Source organism: Staurois parvus, unplaced genomic scaffold, assembly GCF_062004578.1.
Source record: "Staurois parvus isolate SC_StPar_1 unplaced genomic scaffold, SC_StPar_1.0 ptg001192l, whole genome shotgun sequence".
NCBI classification, from domain to species: Eukaryota; Metazoa; Chordata; class Amphibia; order Anura; family Ranidae; genus Staurois; species Staurois parvus.
The window spans coordinates 488091-507830 of NW_028318988.1; the positions used below are offsets into that span (position 1 = coordinate 488091).

At 47.1% G+C, this 19740-nt stretch overlaps 1 pseudogene; it reads left to right on the forward strand.

Moving 5' to 3' along the window:
• The first annotated feature begins 14565 nt into the window (after positions 1 to 14565).
• On the forward strand, positions 14566 to 16401 carry LOC149438349 (olfactory receptor 1G1-like; annotated as a pseudogene).
• Positions 16402 to 19740: the final 3339 nt, after the last annotated feature.

Here is a 19740-nt window from a genome sequence, read left to right on the forward strand (position 1 = left end):
ATTTTTACTCAGGGACAGACAGAATTGTTACTGAGTGCCAGAGAATTGTTACTCAGGGACAGACAGAATTGTTACGGAGTGTCAGAGAATTGTTACTCAGGGACAGACAGAATTGTTACTGAGTGCCAGAGAATTGTTACTCAGGGACAGACAGAATTGTTACTGAGTGCCAGAGAATTGTTACTCAGGGCCACAGAAACTTTACTTAGGGCCACAGAATTTTTACTCAGGGACAGACAGAATTGTTACTGAGTGCCAGAGAATTGTTACTCAGGGACAGACAGAATTGTTACTGAGTGCCAGAGAATTGTTACTCAGGGCCCCAGAAACTTTACTTAGGGCCACAGAATTTTTACTCAGGGACAGACAGAATTGTTACTGAGTGCCAGAGAATTGTTACTCAGGGACAGACAGAATTGTTACTGAGTGCCAGAGAATTGTTACTTAGGGCCACAGAAACTTTACTTAGGGCCACAGAATTGTTACTCGCACAGACACAGAATTGTTACTCGCACAGACACAGAATCGTTACTGAAGGCCACAGAACTGTTACTTAGGGCCACAGAATTGTTACTCGCACAGACACAGAATTGTTACTCGCACAGACACAGAACTGTTACTGAGGGCCACAGAACTGTTACTTAGGGCCACAGAATTGTTACTCGCACAGACACAGAATTGTTACTCAGGGCCACAGAACTGTTACTTAGGGACAAAGAAACGCTAGTTAGGGCCACAGAATTCATACTCAGGGACAGACAGAATTGTTACGGAGTGCCAGATAATTGTTACTCAGGGCCCCAGAAACTTTACTTAGGGCCACAGAATTTTTACTCAGGGACAGACAGAATTGTTACTGAGTGCCAGAGAATTGTTACTCAGGGACAGACAGAATTGTTACTGAGTGCCAGAGAATTGTTACTTAGGGCCACAGAAACTTTACTTAGGGCCACAGAATTGTTACTCGCACAGACACAGAATTGTTACTCGCACAGACACAGAATTGTTACTGAAGGCCACAGAACTGTTACTTAGGGCCACAGAATTGTTACTCGCACAGACACAGAATTGTTACTCGCACAGACACAGAACTGTTACTGAGGGCCACAGAACTGTTACTTAGGGCCACAGAATTGTTACTCGCACAGACACAGAATTGTTACTCAGGGCCACAGAACTGTTACTTAGGGACAAAGAAACGCTAGTTAGGGCCACAGAATTCATACTCAGGGACAGACAGAATTGTTACGGAGTGCCAGAGAATTGTTACTCTGGGCCACAGAAACTTTACTTAGGGCCACAGAATTTTTACTCAGGGACAGACAGAATTGTTACTGAGTGCCAGAGAATTGTTACTCAGGGACAGACAGAATTGTTACGGAGTGCCAGAGAATTGTTACTCAGGGCCACAGAAACTTTACTTAGGGCCACAGAATTTTTACTCAGGGACAGACAGAATTGTTACTGAGTGCCAGAGAATTGTTACTCAGGGACAGACAGAATTGTTACTGAGTGCCAGAGAATTGTTACTTAGGGCCACAGAAACTTTACTTAGGGCCACAGAATTGTTACTCGCACAGACACAGAATTGTTACTCAGGGCCACAGAACTGTTACTTAGGGACAAAGAAACGCTAGTTAGGGCCACAGAATTCATACTCAGGGACAGACAGAATTGTTACGGAGTGCCAGAGAATTGTTACTCTGGGCCCCAGAAACTTTACTTAGGGCCACAGAATTTTTACTCAGGGACAGACAGAATTGTTACTGAGTGCCAGAGAATTGTTACTCAGGGACAGACAGAATTGTTACGGAGTGCCAGAGAATTGTTACTTAGGGCCACAGAAACTTTACTTAGGGCCACAGAATTGTTACTCGCACAGACACAGAATTGTTACTCGCACAGACACAGAACTGTTACTGAGGGCCACAGAAACTTTACTTAGGGACAAAGAAACGCTAGTTAGGGCCACGGAATTCATACTCAGGGACAGACAGAATTGTTACGGAGTGCCAGAGAATTGTTACTCAGGGCCACAGAAACTTTACTTAGGGCCACAGAATTTTTACTCAGGGACAGACAGAATTGTTACTGAGTGCCAGAGAATTGTTACTCAGGGACAGACAGAATTGTTACGGAGTGTCAGAGAATTGTTACTCAGGGACAGACAGAATTGTTACTGAGTGCCAGAGAATTGTTACTCAGGGACAGACAGAATTGTTACTGAGTGCCAGAGAATTGTTACTTAGGGCCACAGAAACTTTACTTAGGGCCAGAGAATTTTTACTCAGGGACAGACAGAATTGTTACTGAGTGCCAGAGAATTGTTACTCAGGGACAGACAGAATTGTTACTGAGTGCCAGAGAATTGTTACTCAGGGCCCCAGAAACTTTACTTAGGGCCACAGAATTTTTACTCAGGGACAGACAGAATTGTTACTGAGTGCCAGAGAATTGTTACTCAGGGACAGACAGAATTGTTACTGAGTGCCAGAGAATTGTTACTTAGGGCCACAGAAACTTTACTTAGAGCCACAGAATTGTTACTCGCACAGACACAGAATTGTTACTCGCACAGACACAGAATTGTTACTGAAGGCCACAGAACTGTTACTTAGGGCCACAGAATTGTTACTCGCACAGACACAGAATTGTTACTCGCACAGACACAGAACTGTTACTGAGGGCCACAGAACTGTTACTTAGGGCCACAGAATTGTTACTCGCACAGACACAGAATTGTTACTCAGGGCCACAGAACTGTTACTTAGGGACAAAGAAACGCTAGTTAGGGCCACAGAATTCATACTCAGGGACAGACAGAATTGTTACGGAGTGCCAGAGAATTGTTACTCAGGGCCACAGAAACTTTACTTAGGGCCACAGAATTTTTACTCAGGGACAGACAGAATTGTTACGGAGTGCCAGAGAATTGTTACTCAGGGACAGACAAAATTGTTACTGAGTGCCAGAGAATTGTTACTTAGGGCCACAGAAACTTTAATTAGGGCCACAGAATTTTTACTCAGGGACAGACAGAATTGTTACTGAGTGCCAGAGAATTGTTACTCAGGGACAGACAGAATTGTTACCGAGTGCCAGAGAATTGTTACTCAGGGAAAGACAGAATTGTTACTGAGTGCCAGAGAATTGTTACTTAGGGCCACAGAAACTTTAATTAGGGCCACAGAATTTTTACTCAGGGACAGACAGAATTGTTACTGAGTGCCAGAGAATTGTTACTCAGGGACAGACAGAATTGTTACGGAGTGTCAGAGAATTGTTACTCAGGGACAGACAGAATTGTTACTGAGTGCCAGAGAATTGTTACTTAGGGCCACAGAAACTTTAATTAGGGCCAGAGAATTGTTACTCAGGGACAGACAGAATTGTTACTGAGTGCCAGAGAATTGTTACTCAGGGACAGACAGAATTGTTACTGAGTGCCAGAGAATTGTTACTTAGGGCCACAGAAACTTTACTTAGGGCCACAGAATTTTTACTCAGGGACAGACAGAATTGTTACTGAGTGCCAGAGAATTGTTACTCAGGGACAGACAGAATTGTTACTGAGTGCCAGAGAATTGTTACTCAGGGCCCCAGAAACTTTACTTAGGGCCACAGAATTTTTACTCAGGGACAGACAGAATTGTTACTGAGTGCCAGAGAATTGTTACTCAGGGACAGACAGAATTGTTACTGAGTGCCAGAGAATTGTTACTTAGGGCCACAGAAACTTTACTTAGGGCCACAGAATTGTTATTCGCACAGACACAGAATTGTTACTCGCACAGACACAGAATTGTTACTGAAGGCCACAGAACTGTTACTTAGGGCCACAGAATTGTTACTCGCACAGACACAGAATTGTTACTCGCACAGACACAGAACTGTTACTGAGGGCCACAGAACTGTTACTTAGGGCCACAGAATTGTTACTCGCACAGACACAGAATTGTTACTCAGGGCCACAGAACTGTTACTTAGGGACAAAGAAACGCTAGTTAGGGCCACAGAATTCATACTCAGGGACAGACAGAATTGTTACGGAGTGCCAGAGAATTGTTACTCAGGGCCACAGAAACTTTACTTAGGGCCACAGAATTTTTACTCAGGGACAGACAGAATTGTTACGGAGTGCCAGAGAATTGTTACTCAGGGACAGACAGAATTGTTACTGAGTGCCAGAGAATTGTTACTTAGGGCCACAGAAACTTTAATTAGGGCCACAGAATTTTTACTCAGGGACAGACAGAATTGTTACTGAGTGCCAGAGAATTGTTACTCAGGGACAGACAGAATTGTTACCGAGTGCCAGAGAATTGTTACTCAGGGACAGACAGAATTGTTACTGAGTGCCAGAGAATTGTTACTTAGGGCCACAGAAACTTTAATTAGGGCCACAGAATTTTTACTCAGGGACAGACAGAATTGTTACTGAGTGCCAGAGAATTGTTACTCAGGGACAGACAGAATTGTTACGGAGTGCCAGAGAATTGTTACTCAGGGCCACAGAAACTTTACTTAGGGCCAGAGAATTTTTACTCAGGGACAGACAGAATTGTTACTGAGTGCCAGAGAATTGTTACTCAGGGACAGACAGAATTGTTACTGAGTGCCAGATAATTGTTACTCAGGGCCCCAGAAACTTTACTTAGGGCCACAGAATTTTTACTCAGGGACAGACAGAATTGTTACTGAGTGCCAGAGAATTGTTACTCAGGGACAGACAGAATTGTTACTGAGTGCCAGAGAATTGTTACTTAGGGCCACAGAAACTTTACTTAGGGCCACAGAATTGTTACTCGCACAGACACAGAATTGTTACTCGCACAGACACAGAATTGTTACTGAGGGCCACAGAACTGTTACTTGGGGCCACAGAAACGTTAATCAGGGACACAGAATTGTTACTGAGGGCCACAGAACTGTTACTTAGGGCCAAAGAATTGTTACTCGCACAGACACAGAATTGTTACTCAGGGACACAGAATTGTTACTCAGGGACACATAATCGTTTAATTAAAGAGTATGTCAGACAACATGCAGAGGAGTGGCAGAGGAGGCAATGTTTTAGGAGCGAGCAGACGTGGCAGCAGAGGAAGGGGTCGAGGCAGCACTATTCGCAGCCAGAGGCCAGTGCTCCCGGTGTCATCCAGCGGTCGTGTCTCCACCGACAACCCTGCCGTCGTCGATTGGTTGGCTCGGTCGTCTTCCTCTTCCCAGGTCACCTCTGACACCTACAGCCAACGGTCGGTGGGTATGTCAGACACAACCGTTAGTTGGCATGGCCCGGGACCTAGCCCACTGAAATCACGTGTCCTCTACCTGCCCCTGTCCTTTGGTGTTCCCTCACCAAGCGAAGTATCGCATGCTGTGGGCTCAGCCCCACTGTACAGTGAGGAAGAGCTAACAGAGGGCGGTCAGGAACGGGGGGAGACATCCGCCTTTTCAGCAGCTAGGCGAAGAAGTAGTGGCGAGGAGAGTGGCCCGGTAGCCGGTCTAGAGACAGGTCTGTCTCCTGACCCAGACGCAGCCGAGGGGGCTAGTAGTGAGGCGGAGACCCTACTTGATGATGAGGAGGTTGATCGCACTTGGCAGCCTCGTCGTCATCAGGCAATTTCTTCCGCATCATCAGGAGAAGAGGGTGGCAGCTTGGCAGTGAGCGAAACAGTCGGTGGGTTGCCCAGGAGACAGCAGGAGGGTCGCAGCAGTGTCAGTGGAAGCAGTGTCAGTGGAGCCAAACGGCCACGGAGTAGAGCACCAGCTCCACTGCAGCCTACCACCACGGCCAGTAGTGGTGCCGGTGTGCACGGAGGAAGCAGCAGTCAGCCAGTGAGGAGTATCGGGGGCAAAGTTTCCTACTCGGCGGTGTGGCAATTTTTCGTCAAGCCGCCCGAGGAAGTAAACGTAGCCGTATGTCGACTATGTGGCCAGAAAGTCAAGCGTGGCCAGGGGGCCCATGTTGGGACTATTTGGGCCATGTTGGGACAATGGGAGACCTCCCATTGCTGCTGTCTCCATCGCCACACTCTGCCATGTGCCACTTTCAGGTCTCCTCACACACTGCTGGTGTGTTCAGTTTTTTGACATAGGGTGCTGGCAGATTACGGGCCTCCCATAGCTGCTGCCAGGCCCCTAATCTGCCATAGGCCCCTATATACCGCCTCCTCATGCTGCTGCCAGGTCCAGAGTCTGTCATGGGTCCCTGTACGGCCTCCCATTGCTGCTGTCTCCATCGCCACACTCTGCCATGTGCCACTTTCAGGTCTCCTCACACACTGCTGGTGTGTAGAATTTTTTGACATAGGGTGCTGGCAGATTACGGGCCTCCCATAGCTGCTGCCAGGCCCCTAATCTGCCATAGGCCCCTATATACCGCTTCCTCATGCTGCTGCCAGGTCCAGAGTCTGTCATGGGTCCCTGTACGGCCTCCCATTGCTGCTGTCTCCATCGCCACACTCTGCCATGTGCCACTTTCAGGTCTCCTCACACACTGCTGGTGTGTAGAATTTTTTGACATAGGGTGCTGGCAGATTACGGGCCTCCCATAGCTGCTGCCAGGCCCCTAATCTGCCATAGGCCCCTATATACCGCTTCCTCATGCTGCTGCCAGGTCCAGAGTCTGTCATGGGTCCCTGTACGGCCTCCCATTGCTGCTGTCTCCATCGCCACACTCTGCCATGTGCCACTTTCAGGTCTCCTCACACACTGCTGGTGTGTTGAATTTTTTGACATAGGGTGCTGGCAGATTACGGGCCTCCCATAGCTGCTGCCAGGCCCCTAATCTGCCATGGGCCCCTATATACCGCCTCCTCATGCTGCTGCCAGGTCCACAGTGTCTCATGCCATGTGCCACTTTCAGGTCTCCTCACACTGCTGGTGTGTTGAATTTTTTGACATAGGGTGCTGGCAGATTATGGGCCTCCTATAGCTGCTGCCAGGCCCCTAATCTGCCATAGGCCCCTATATACCGCTTCCTCATGCTGCTGCCAGGTCCAGAGTCTCTCATGGGTCCCTGTACGGCCTCCCATTGCTGCTGTCTCCATCGCCACACTCTGCCATGTGCCACTTTCAGGTCTCCTCACACACTGCTGGTGTGTAGAATTTTTTGACATAGGGTGCTGGCAGATTACGGGCCTCCCATAGCTGCTGCTAGGCCCCTAATCTGCCATAGGCCCCTATATACCGCCTCCTCATGCTGCTGCCAGGTCCAGAGTCTCTCATGGGTCCCTGTACGGCCTCCCATTGCTGCTGTCTCCATCGCCACACTCTGCCATGTGCCACTTTCAGGTCTCCTCACACACTGCTGGTGTGTAGAATTTTTTGACATAGGGTGCTGGCAGATTACGGGCCTCCCATAGCTGCTGCCAGGCCCCTAATCTGCCATAGGCCCCTATATACCGCCTCCTCATGCTGCTGCCAGGTCCAGAGTCTCTCATGGGTCCCTGTACGGCCTCCCATTGCTGCTGTCTCCATCGCCACACTCTGCCATGTGCCACTTTCAGGTCTCCTCACACACTGCTGGTGTGTAGAATTTTTTGACATAGGGTGCTGGCAGATTACGGGCCTCCCATAGCTGCTGCCAGGCCCCTAATCTGCCATAGGCCCCTATATACCGCCTCCTCATGCTGCTGCCAGGTCCAGAGTCTGTCATGGGTCCCTGTACGGCCTCCCATTGCTGCTGTCTCCATCGCCACACTCTGCCATGTGCCACTTTCAGGTCTCCTCACACACTGCTGGTGTGTAGAATTTTTTGACATAGGGTGCTGGCAGATTACGGGCCTCCCATTGCTGCTGCCAGGCCCCTAATCTGCCATGGGCCCCTATATACCGCCTCCTCATGCTGCTGCCAGGTCCAGAGTCTGTCATGGGTCCCTGTACGGCCTCCCATTGCTGCTGTCTCCATCGCCACACTCTGCCATGTGCCACTTTCAGGTCTCCTCACACACTGCTGGTGTGTAGAATTTTTTGACATAGGGTGCTGGCAGATTACGGGCCTCCCATAGCTGCTGCCAGGCCCCTAATCTGCCATAGGCCCCTATATACCGCCTCCTCATGCTGCTGCCAGGTCCAGAGTCTGTCATGGGTCCCTGTACGGCCTCCCATTGCTGCTGTCTCCATCGCCACACTCTGCCATGTGCCACTTTCAGGTCTCCTCACACATTGCTGGTGTGTTGAATTTTTTGACATAGGGTGCTGGCAGATTACGGGCCTCCCATAGCTGCTGCCAGGCCCCTAATCTGCCATGGGCCCCTATATACCGCCTCCTCATGCTGCTGCCAGGTCCACAGTGTCTCATGCCATGTGCCACTTTCAGGTCTCCTCACACTGCTGGTGTGTTGAATTTTTTGACATAGGGTGCTGGCAGATTATGGGCCTCCCATAGCTGCTGCCAGGCCCCTAATCTGCCATAGGCCCCTATATACCGCTTCTTCATGCTGCTGCCAGGTCCAGAGTCTCTCATGGGTCCCTGTACGGCCTCCCATTGCTGCTGTCTCCATCGCCACACTCTGCCATGTGCCACTTTCAGGTCTCCTCACACACTGCTGGTGTGTTGAATTTTTTGACATAGGGTGCTGGCAGATTACGGGCCTCCCATAGCTGCTGCCAGGCCCCTAATCTGCCATAGGCCCCTATATACCGCTTCCTCATGCTGCTGCCAGGTCCAGAGTCTGTCATGGGTCCCTTTACGGCCTCCCATTGCTGCTGTCTCCATCGCCACACTCTGCCATGTGCCACTTTCAGGTCTCCTCACACACTGCTGGTGTGTTGAATTTTTTGACATAGGGTGCTGGCAGATTACGGGCCTCCCATAGCTGCTGCCAGGCCCCTAATCTGCCATGGGCCCCTATATACCGCCTCCTCATGCTGCTGCCAGGTCCACAGTGTCTCATGCCATGTGCCACTTTCAGGTCTCCTCACACTGCTGGTGTGTTGAATTTTTTGACATAGGGTGCTGGCAGATTATGGGCCTCCTATAGCTGCTGCCAGGCCCCTAATCTGCCATAGGCCCCTATATACCGCTTCCTCATGCTGCTGCCAGGTCCAGAGTCTCTCATGGGTCCCTGTACGGCCTCCCATTGCTGCTGTCTCCATCGCCACACTCTGCCATGTGCCACTTTCAGGTCTCCTCACACACTGCTGGTGTGTAGAATTTTTTGACATAGGGTGCTGGCAGATTATGGGTCTCCCATACATGCTGCCTGGCCCCTAATCTGCCATAGGCCCCTATATACCGCCTCCTCATGCTGCTGCCAGGTCCAGAGTCTCTCATGGGTCCCTGTACGGCCTCCCATTGCTGCTGTCTCCATCGCCACACTCTGCCATGTGCCACTTTCAGGTCTCCTCACACTGCTGGTGTGTAGAATTTTTTGACATAGGGTGCTGGCAGATTACGGGCCTCCCATAGCTGCTGCCAGGCCCCTAATCTGCCATGGGCCCCTGTACCGCCTCCTCATGCTGCTGCCAGGTCCACAGTGTCTCATGCCATGTGCCACTTTCAGGTCTCCTCACACTGCTGGTGTGTTCCATTTTTTGTCATAGGGTGCTGGCAGATTACGGGCCTCCCATAGCTGCTGCCAGGCCCCTAATCTGCCATGGGCCCCTGTACCGCCTCTTCATGCTGCTGCCAGGTCCACAGTGTCTCATGGGTCACTGTACGGCCTCCCATTGCTGCTGTCTCCATCGCCACACTCTGCCATGTGCCACTTTCAGGTCTCCTCACACTGCTGGTGTGTTCCATTTTTTGTCATAGGGTGCTGGCAGATTACGGGCCTCCCATAGCTGCTGCCAGGCCCCTAATCTGCCATGGGCCCCTATACCGCCTCCTCATGCTGCTGCCAGGTCCACAGTGTCTCATGCCATGTGCCACTTTCAGGTCTCCTCACACTGCTGGTGTGTTCCATTTTTTGTCATAGGGTGCTGGCAGATTACGGGCCTCCCATAGCTGCTGCCATGGGCCCCTAATCTGCCATGGGCCCCTGTACCGCCTCCTCATGCTGCTGCCAGGTCCACAGTGTCTCATGCCATGTGCCACTTTCAGGTCTCCTCACACTGCTGGTGTGTTCCATTTTTTGTCATAGGGTGCTGGCAGATTACGGGCCTCCCATAGCTGCTGCCAGGCCCCTAATCTGCCATGGGCCCCTGTACCGCCTCCTCATGCTGCTGCCAGGTCCACAGTGTTTCATGGGTCCCTGTACGGCCTCCCATTGCTGCTGTCTCCATCGCCACACTCTGCCATGTGCCACTTTCAGGTCTCCTCACACTGCTGGTGTGTTCCATTTTTTGTCATAGGGTGCTGGCAAAATACAGGCCTCCCATAGCTGCTGCCAGGCCCCTAAACTGCCATGGACCCCTGTACCACCTCCTCATGCTGCTGCCAGGTCCACAGTGTCTCATGGGTCCCTGTACGGCCTCCCATTGCTGCTGTCTCCATCGCCACACTCTGCCATGTGCCACTTTCAGATCTCCTCACACACTGCTGGTGTGTTCCATTTTTTGTCATAGGGTGCTGGCAGATTACGGGCCTCCCATAGCTGCTGCCAGGCCCCTAATCTGCCATGGGCCCCTGTACCGCCTCCTCATGCTGCTGCCAGGTCCACAGTGTCTCATACCATGTGCCACTTTCAGGTCTCCTCACACTGCTGGTGTGTTCCATTTTTTGTCATAGGGTGCTGGCAGATTACGGGCCTCCCATAGCTGCTGCCAGGCCCCTAATCTGCCATGGGCCCCTGTACCGCCTCCTCATGCTGCTGCCAGGTCCACAGTGTCTCATGCCATGTGCCACTTTCAGGTCTCCTCACACTGCTGGTGTGTTCCATTTTTTGTCATAGGGTGCTGGCAGATTACGGGCCTCCCATAGCTGCTGCCAGACCCCTAATCTGCCATGGGCCCCTGTACCGCCTCCTCATGCTGCTGCCAGGTCCACAGTGTCTCATGGGTCCCTGTACGGCCTCCCATTGCTGCTGTCTCCATCGCCACACTCTGCCATGTGCCACTTTCAGGTCTCCTCACACTGCTGGTGTGCTCCATTTTTTGTCATAGGGTGCTGGCAGATTACGGGCCTCCCATAGCTGCTGCCAGGCCCCTAATCTGCCATGGGCCCCTGTACCGCCTCCTCATGCTGCTGCCAGGTCCAGAGTCTCTCATGGGTCCCTGTACGGCCTCCCATTGCTGCTGCCAGGAGGCAGCAGGGTCGCAGCAGTGTCAGTGGAGGCAAACGGCCACGGAGTAGAGCACCAGCTCCACTGCAGCCTACCACCACGGCCAGTAGTGGTGCCGGGGTGCACGGAGGAAGTAGCAGTCAGCCAGTTAGGAGTAGCTTGGGCAAAGTTTCCTACTCGGCGGTGTGGCAATTTTTCGTCAAGCCGCCCGAGGAAGTAAACGTAGACGTATGTCGACTATGTGGCCAGAAAGTCAAGCGTGGCCAGGGGGCCCATGTTGGGACTACAGCGTTGCGGCAGCATATGCAGCGTCGCCATTCGGTGGCCTGGGAAAACCGTGATAAAGATACGGCGGTTCTGCCTGCCCCAGCCCAGGGTTCCATTTTGTCATAGGGTGCTGGCAGATTACGGGCCTCCCATTGCTGCTGCCAGGCCTTAATCTGCCATGGGCCCCTGTACCGCCTCCTCATGCTGCTGCCAGGTCCACAGTGTCTCATGGGTCCCTGTACCGCCTCCCATTGCTGCTGTTTCCATCGCCACACTCTGCCATGTGCCACTTTCAGGTCTCCTCACACTGCTGGTGTGTTCCATTTTTTGTCATAGGGTGCTGGCAGATTACGGGCCTCCCATTGCTGCTGCCAGGCCCGTAATCTGCCATGGGCCCCAGTACCGCCTCCTCATGCTGCTGCCAGGTCCACAGTCTCTCATGGGTCCCTGTACGGCCTCCCATTGCTGCTGTCTCCATCGCCACACTCTGCCATGTGCCACTTTCAGGTCTCCTCACACTACTGGTGGGTTCCATTTTTTGTCATAGGGTGCTGGCAGATTTCGGGCCTCCCATTGCTGCTGTCAGGCCCGTAATCTGCCATGGGCCCCCGTACCGACTCCTCATGCTGCTGCCAGGCCCGTTATCTGTCATGGGCCCCTGTTGTCGCTTGTTGGTATATTCCGCTCGTTCAGATGCTCCTTCTCCTGCTACTCCTCTTCACGGATTCCGTCAGCAGTCTTTCTTGGAATCCGTTTCCAAGAGACAACAGTTTGCGAGCACGCACCCGACGGTGCAGAAGCTGAACGTCCTCCTGTCCAAGTTGCTGCTGCCAGGCTCGTAATCTGTCATGCGCCCCTGTACCGCCTCCTCATGCTGCTGCTGTAAGGTCCAGAGTGTGTCATGGGCCTCCGTACCGACTCCTCATGCTGCTGCCAGGCCCTTAATCTGTCATGGGCCCCTGTACCGCCTCCTCATGCTGCTGCCAGGTCTAGAGTGTGTCATGGGTCCCTGTACAGCCTCCCATTGCTGCTGCCAGGCCCGTAATCTGCCATGGGCCCCCGTACCAACTCCTCATGCTGCTACCAGGCCCGTAATCTGTCATGGGCCCCTGTACCGCCTCCTCATGCTGCTGCCAGGTCCAGAGTGTGTCATGGGTCCCTGTACGGCCTCCCATTGCTGCTGTCTCCATCGCCACACTCTGCCATGTGCCACTTTCAGGTCTCCTCACACTGCTGCTGGGTTCCATTTTGTCATAGGGTGCTGTATGGCCTCCCATTGCTGCTGCCTCCACCGACACACTGTGGCTCCACACTCTGGTTTTGGCCCCGTGACTGCCCAAATGAGTGAAGTGTGCGGTGATTCTAAGATCGACGGCACTCATCTGCATGTCATACTGACTGACAGTATTATTTCTCTTCCCCAGCAGACTCCAAGGGCATTTAAATTAAAGGTACAGTGTTCTGCACTAATATAAAGGCTCTCTGAAGCCTAGAAACACCCTTTTATAAGTTAAATTCACAGCGAATATATTCGACTCGAATCAAAATTTTTTCACGAATTCGCCGAAGCAGTCGAATCGAATTTTTGAATAATTCGCTCATCTCTAATCAGAATCATTACATGAATTTCATTGCATGTATTAGCTAGACCTTATACTACAGGTAAAGTAGAATGATGAGTTCTTCTAAAAGTTAGGTTACTATAATTAGGTTATCACTCCAACAAAAATCCAAAAATAAAAATTTCATACAAGGCACCCATTAGGACCTCCCATATGGCACTATAATTTGAAGAACAGAGGTGAACACATTATCATATTATCCTAATTATTGTATGCATTGATAAAGGGAAATAGGATCCATTATATCAGCCACAGACACATCCAATGGATAAGTAATATCAAATATTTAACCTAAAAAAGTTTAACAATTGGAATATAGGATCAATCTGTGATGATATATGCAGCAGGTTTAGTAACAGTGTTATTAGAATGTAGGTCAATCTGTATACAAGATATCCAGACAGGGCTCCATTAAATAATTACCCGTTCGAGGCTAGCCCCTCTTCATATGTTTTTCATGGTTTTTTTTTCTATATCTACAGTATTTATTTATTTTTTGAAACAATACAGCACAATATTTATAGCATACTCAGTAGTATACCTTAATACTCAACTGAACTCCATTGCGATCCAGCAATGTGCATGAGAACCTCGGCTCTCTTGGGACTCCCCCTCCTTATTGGCTGAGACACAAGCCATTGGCTCCTGCTGCTGTCAATCACAGTTGTGAGCCAGTAAGAGAGAGGGGGTGGGGCCGAGTTGTGGCTCTGTGTGTGAATGGACAAGCAGAGCAGCAGCCCAGGCGTGAGCTTTGTTTGGTACACCCATAGCAAGCTGCTTGCTCTGGGTGCACTCAGCAGGAGGAAGGGGCCAAGAGCACGGACAGGGGACCCAAGAAGAGAAGGATTGGGGGTGCTCTGTGAAAAACCACTACAGAGAGCAGATAAGTAGAACCTTACAACAGCTTATCACAACAGCGATTAATCTTTTATTGATGAGATCTTGTGGTGCTGGATTTTTCACTTTCATATGAACAATTTCTATTGGGTTTACTTGCTTTTCATATATATATATATATATATATATATATATATATATATATATACATACATACATACAGGTGAAACTTGAAATATTATAATATTGTGCAAAAGTTAATTTATTTTTACTACGTCCTTTGCTACACTTACTAACTTTGGCATAGCTTGCCTTATGAAACTGTTTCAACCAGAAAACCACAGATCTATCTAGTATGTGTTTATCTGGGCCCATTTAAGCACTGTCAAACTATTGGACTTGCATATGGAAGTTTTTATTGAACTGTATATAACTGGATTCTCAACTCTGGTTTTTTTTACCCATTTCTAAGGGGTGTCTCCATTTTGTGGAGTTCTGCCAAACCTTAGTCAGTGTGTCTGACGATAATTCGATTGACCCATTGAAATCTGTATCCAGCTCATTTTTTTTATCCGGTCTTTGTCACCCTGAAGTAAAAGTGACACTCATGTTCCTTTCTGTTGTTTGGTGGTATTTCTCTTTCACCTGAACATGGTAATTCCAGATGATTTGTGATGGAGATAATGAATATAACCTCTGGTTTTATTCTTCTGGCCTTCTCAGAGCTTTGTAAGGGTGTGGGGTGTGGATAAATACTGATGTGCAATGTTAAACTGCAATATGCTCTTTGGTCAGTAGATGGCAGCAAAGTACAATAATCAATTTTGCATTGAGGTTTACTAAGACAACAACTAATGCTTATTTACCTTATAAAGTTTAATGAATGCTAATTTAGGGGCCAAGTAGGACTCTCAGAAGGGTCATAGTGAACTGTAAATGCAGGTTTGAGGCTGCAATTAGGAAATGACTTACTGCATCACAAACTCTCTGGGAAGGGGAGGAGTTCCAGTGGAGAGCAGGAAGTGAGAGGAGTCTGTGTCTGGCTGGTGTATGCTGAGGACGTCTGGAGAATCTGTGTGGGGCCTGGAAGAGGATTTACGGCTCACAGTGGAGTCTGGCGACAGCACCTAGGGAAGATTCACCGCAACGAGACCAAGAAACAAGTGACTGTATGGTCCGGTTCTGGAGTGGACCAGTGGATCAGGAAAAAGCACCAAGAGCCTGCCAAGGAACTGTAAGTGCGGCTTTGCCGCAGCACATCGCACCACACGTGTTCAGTGACATTTTGGATATACCAGAAAGCTACAAGAGACATACTCCACTTTCCTTTGGATTACAAATAGTATTGCACAATACTTAGGGTGCACCCCAACGTTATATCTTGCTCAGGAACATTCAGGCGCAGCCAGGCTGCTTTCTGGACATTGGGGAAAAGTCCGCAAGTACAGGGTTAGTGTTAGACAGTATTATTCTTACTGTATGGTTATGCGCTGTTATCATTTTGTTTATGTACGCTCAACTTCTTGTTAGCTATAACTGTTCAGTAAATGTAATTGTTGTAAAAGAACCGCTGTCTGTGTGGCATCGTGTACCTTCTGAATCTGTGGGCCCAGCCCTCGGTGATCTTTCAGCTTTACTACAATCATGGTGCTTTCTTCTCCATTATACTGGTCATATACACACTCACATGGTCTGCTAACTTTCTTTTACTAAGCTCCATTAAACTTTCTCAGCAGTTGCGCACACCAATGTATTTTTTCTTAGAGAACCTGTCAGTAGTGAATATTTATTTTTTTATAGTAACAGTTCCTAAGCTTCTGTCCTGCATTTTTCATGGAGAAACCACAATCTCCTTTCTTGGCTGTTTCCTGCACATGTACTTCTTTCTGTTTTTTGCTGTTACCGAGAACTTTATTCTGGCAGTCATGGCTTTTGATCGATATTTAGCTATTTGTAACCCCCTACGCTACACATCATTAATGAATAAGGTGATGGTTCTGTTGACTTTTATGTGTTGGGTGGCAGGTTCTCTGCATTAATTCTTACATACTTTTAATCTGTCACAATTAGCTTTCTGTGAGGACAGACTGATCCACCACTTGTACTGTGACTTGACACACCTCATTAAACTGTCCTGTTCCACTACTACACAAGCTGAGCTCCTAATATACACTGAAGGGTCTTTGGCTGGTAACGTTCCATTCTTTTTTATCTTGATCTCCTATGTGCTCACTGGATGGGCTGTATTAAAAATAAAAAGCAGCAGCAGTTGCAGAAAAGCCTTTTTCTCCTGTTCTTCACCTCTCATGGTCATTTGACTGTTTTACGGTACCATCATTTTCATTTATTTTCGACCTCCATCGGATTGCTCTTCCCAGTATGATCGCATTATTATCATTGTCTACACCGTTATTACCCCTATGCTGAATATTTTTATTTACAGCCTAAGGAACCAAGATGTGAAACAGGTTCTCAAAAAAATCATCATCCAATGCTTTTCCTATGACTAAACTAAAACGTTTGTGCTAATTTTTTTCATAATGCTGTGATGAATATGTTGCACCTACACATTGGAGTTAATTTACTGAAGGAATTCAGGATGTTCACTCAGCAAAAGAGAATTTTGAAAGATAATTTTTGCTTATTCCTTCATTTTCAAGGAAATAAAGTTTCCTCTTTTTTTTCTTAATTTTTCTTGCTCATGATTGGGTATTCTTTGCTAAATGATATTTCACCACATCCTGTGAGCTAAGTAAAATTTCCCATACAAAGTAAAAATGTACTTTCTAACGTGAAAATGTTAACTCCCGTTTTCAAGTTCATTTTATTGAATAGAATCTAGAATTGACCATACTTGCATTTCTGCTCCCATCAAATTATGTTGGGCCATGCACATCTCAGAGTTCCAGTTTCAACTAGACTTCTAATTCCAACCAAAATTCTTCCATCACAGTATTCTCTGGAATGAACATCTAGATCAAAACATCTTTACCTAACCAACTGACCCAAATCATAATACTCTATACATTGTATATCTTAGATTTATTACCTGGGTTACTTCATAATAACACTTGTATATTACTCAATGTACAACTCAAATTAACATCAAAATAACAGCGCAAAATCAAGATCTCCAAATAAATATATTATAAGTGCATAAATCCAAAATCAAATGGCCAAGTGAAAAAAAATGTCCTTATTTTCATTGAATTTCAGTATAAAAAATAGGATATAAGGGATCCTAAGCTCTCTAGGTAAGATCAAAACTTCTTATTCACCATTGATGGGGATAAAACGCCTCCACTTTATTCCTCCATAAAATCCTCAATATTGCAGAGAAAAAAAGAAACCACATAGTGTAATACTGCCATATACTCATAAATAAAAGGATAAATTCAGGCTACTCACATGGTCAAATATAATAAAAAAAGCCTGTATGGCTTAAAAGCATCCAAGTTCCACACTCAGAAAGATACGTAAGGATCTCACGCTTCAGTTGGATAGTAGAGGATGATCAGCCTTCCCCCTCTAAAGATGGCCACTTGGAAAGCACTCGGCTTGCGTTCCAAACACCGGGAGTGATGTAGACCCAAATGACGGCGGACCGGAAGTACGTCAACGCGTTTCGCCCCTCCCACAGGGCGTTATCAAGACCAGTATATGTTGAATTCATTTTATACTGAAATTCAATGAAAATAATGACATTTTTTTCACTTGGACATTTGATTTTGGATTTATGCACTTATAATATATTTATTTGGAGATCTTGATTTTGCGCTGTTATTTTGATGTTATTGATTGGTGTTTCTCACTGTTGCACAGCTGCATAATCACTGAGTTTGTTTATTTGGGCGCTGGGGTATATATATGCACTGTATATATTTTGTTTTTGTACAACTCAAATTAGACTGAGACATCCTTTCTAACCTCTGCTGTCACATTATTCTCCAAAAATGTCAACTAAGACAACCAAATGTACCCTTCAAAATGACTTTTGCAGGCATACCCCCTAGTCCAGTCTTTCCCAATCAGCGTTACATTGAAATTGTGTGTTCTTATAGAAGTTGTTATTGGTTCCTTCAGCAATGAACAATATGGTTCTCACAGTAACCATTGATCTCATTTATCTTTTTAGCTGTCTGTATGGTGACTAGTCTTCCCATTGATCTGCAATATAAAGGGGTCCTTGACGACTAATATATGGGGGCCCTTTTCCAAATGACCACCAAGTTAAGGGACCATTACACTGACCACCAATATAAGAAATAATTTTCACATGATTTCCAATATAAAAGGAATCTTCTTCCACTGGCCATCATTGTAAGGGACCACTACAATGGCCACGAATGTACCATTACTGAACATAATTTTCTCCTATAGAACAGGGGGTGTCAGATACACTAGATAGACCACATTCTTTATTCTTTCATTTATGATAATATCTACCACTTTCTAACCACACCCTGAGCTGAAGATGTAATACCTTAGCAGGGATTTCCGGAAACATGAAAATTATTTCCAGGGTATCTCTGTGGTACAAAGGTTGAGAAACAGCCAACCCTTAAGCTTTCATGAGTAAGGCCCTCCTAACCCTTTTGTCTTGAATTGCATTGTAACTGTACTGTCTTCCTTTATAAAAGCTGTGCAAACTGTTAATGCTATGAATCCCATATAGTAATAATAATATTAAGAATAACAGAAACTTTTTTTCAGCAATTCCAGCCTACTGTGTCATATTGTTTTTTTTTTCCAAAAAAGTTTTATTGAAGTAAGAAAGACAAAACAGATCATAGACAGATACGGATCGCAGTCCGTGCACATCTTCATATATGTTCTCCCGTATCGCAGACGGGAATAGGACGTTAGAATAGATTTTAGAGCAACATGCATCCAATTCCCACAATAAAGCATATGCAAAAAGTATAACCATAGTAATAATATTTACCATCTGTAATGTTCGATAAATATGGTATACATTAGTCTCTATGTAGAGAGAGCTCAAGCAGCAAGACTATGAGGCGCAAGACAAACGTATTATCTCAAGGCACATATGTCTGCTATATCCGTATCCAAAAATCGTGGGTTAGTTTTCTAAAGTATTATCACACTTGTACATCTAGAAGTGTTCTGATCCTTGTAAATAATATTGCTATTTAGAATATGAGAAAAAGGGTTGCTAAAACGAGAAAGAAAAGAAAAGAAAGAGACTCGAGTGGAAATGGAAAAGGAGTATGGGAAGTAATATCAGAGTGAGGAGGAGTGGGACAAGGAAGACATATAACTAGGGGGAGAGAAAAAAAAAAAAAGGGGGGGGGGGAGTTGGGGATTAGAATTAAATAAGTATAACTAAACCAATCACATCACATAGTATCGGCCTGGGTATAACAGATGCTGTCTTAAATTAAGGTTATAATCTCTTTAAAGTCCAGTAAAGGAATTATTCCTGGGGTGAAAGTTCTAGAGGTTCTCCAGTTTACCAAATCTTCTCGCTCATTCCTTCAGTAAGCCATGATAAGTCTCAGTAGATAGGAAGTGAGTCCAACATGCCCATGTCTTCCTGAATCGCTCGGGGTGTTCTTTCGCCACTGAGATCAGCTCCTCCATTTCCGCGATCTTATTGATCCTAAGAATCCACTCTCGCACGGTGGGAATGTGGTCTGATCGCCAATGAACAGGAATACACTGTTTTGCCGCATTTATCATGTGTAATGCAAGCGACTTACGATAGGTCTTCACAGGAAGAGAGGAATGATGGAGTAGACATTGTGCTGGGGTAAAGTCTAGGGCGTATGTAGTGACTTGTGCGATTATGTCCAAAACATTTATCCAGAAGGGCTGCAGTTGCGGGC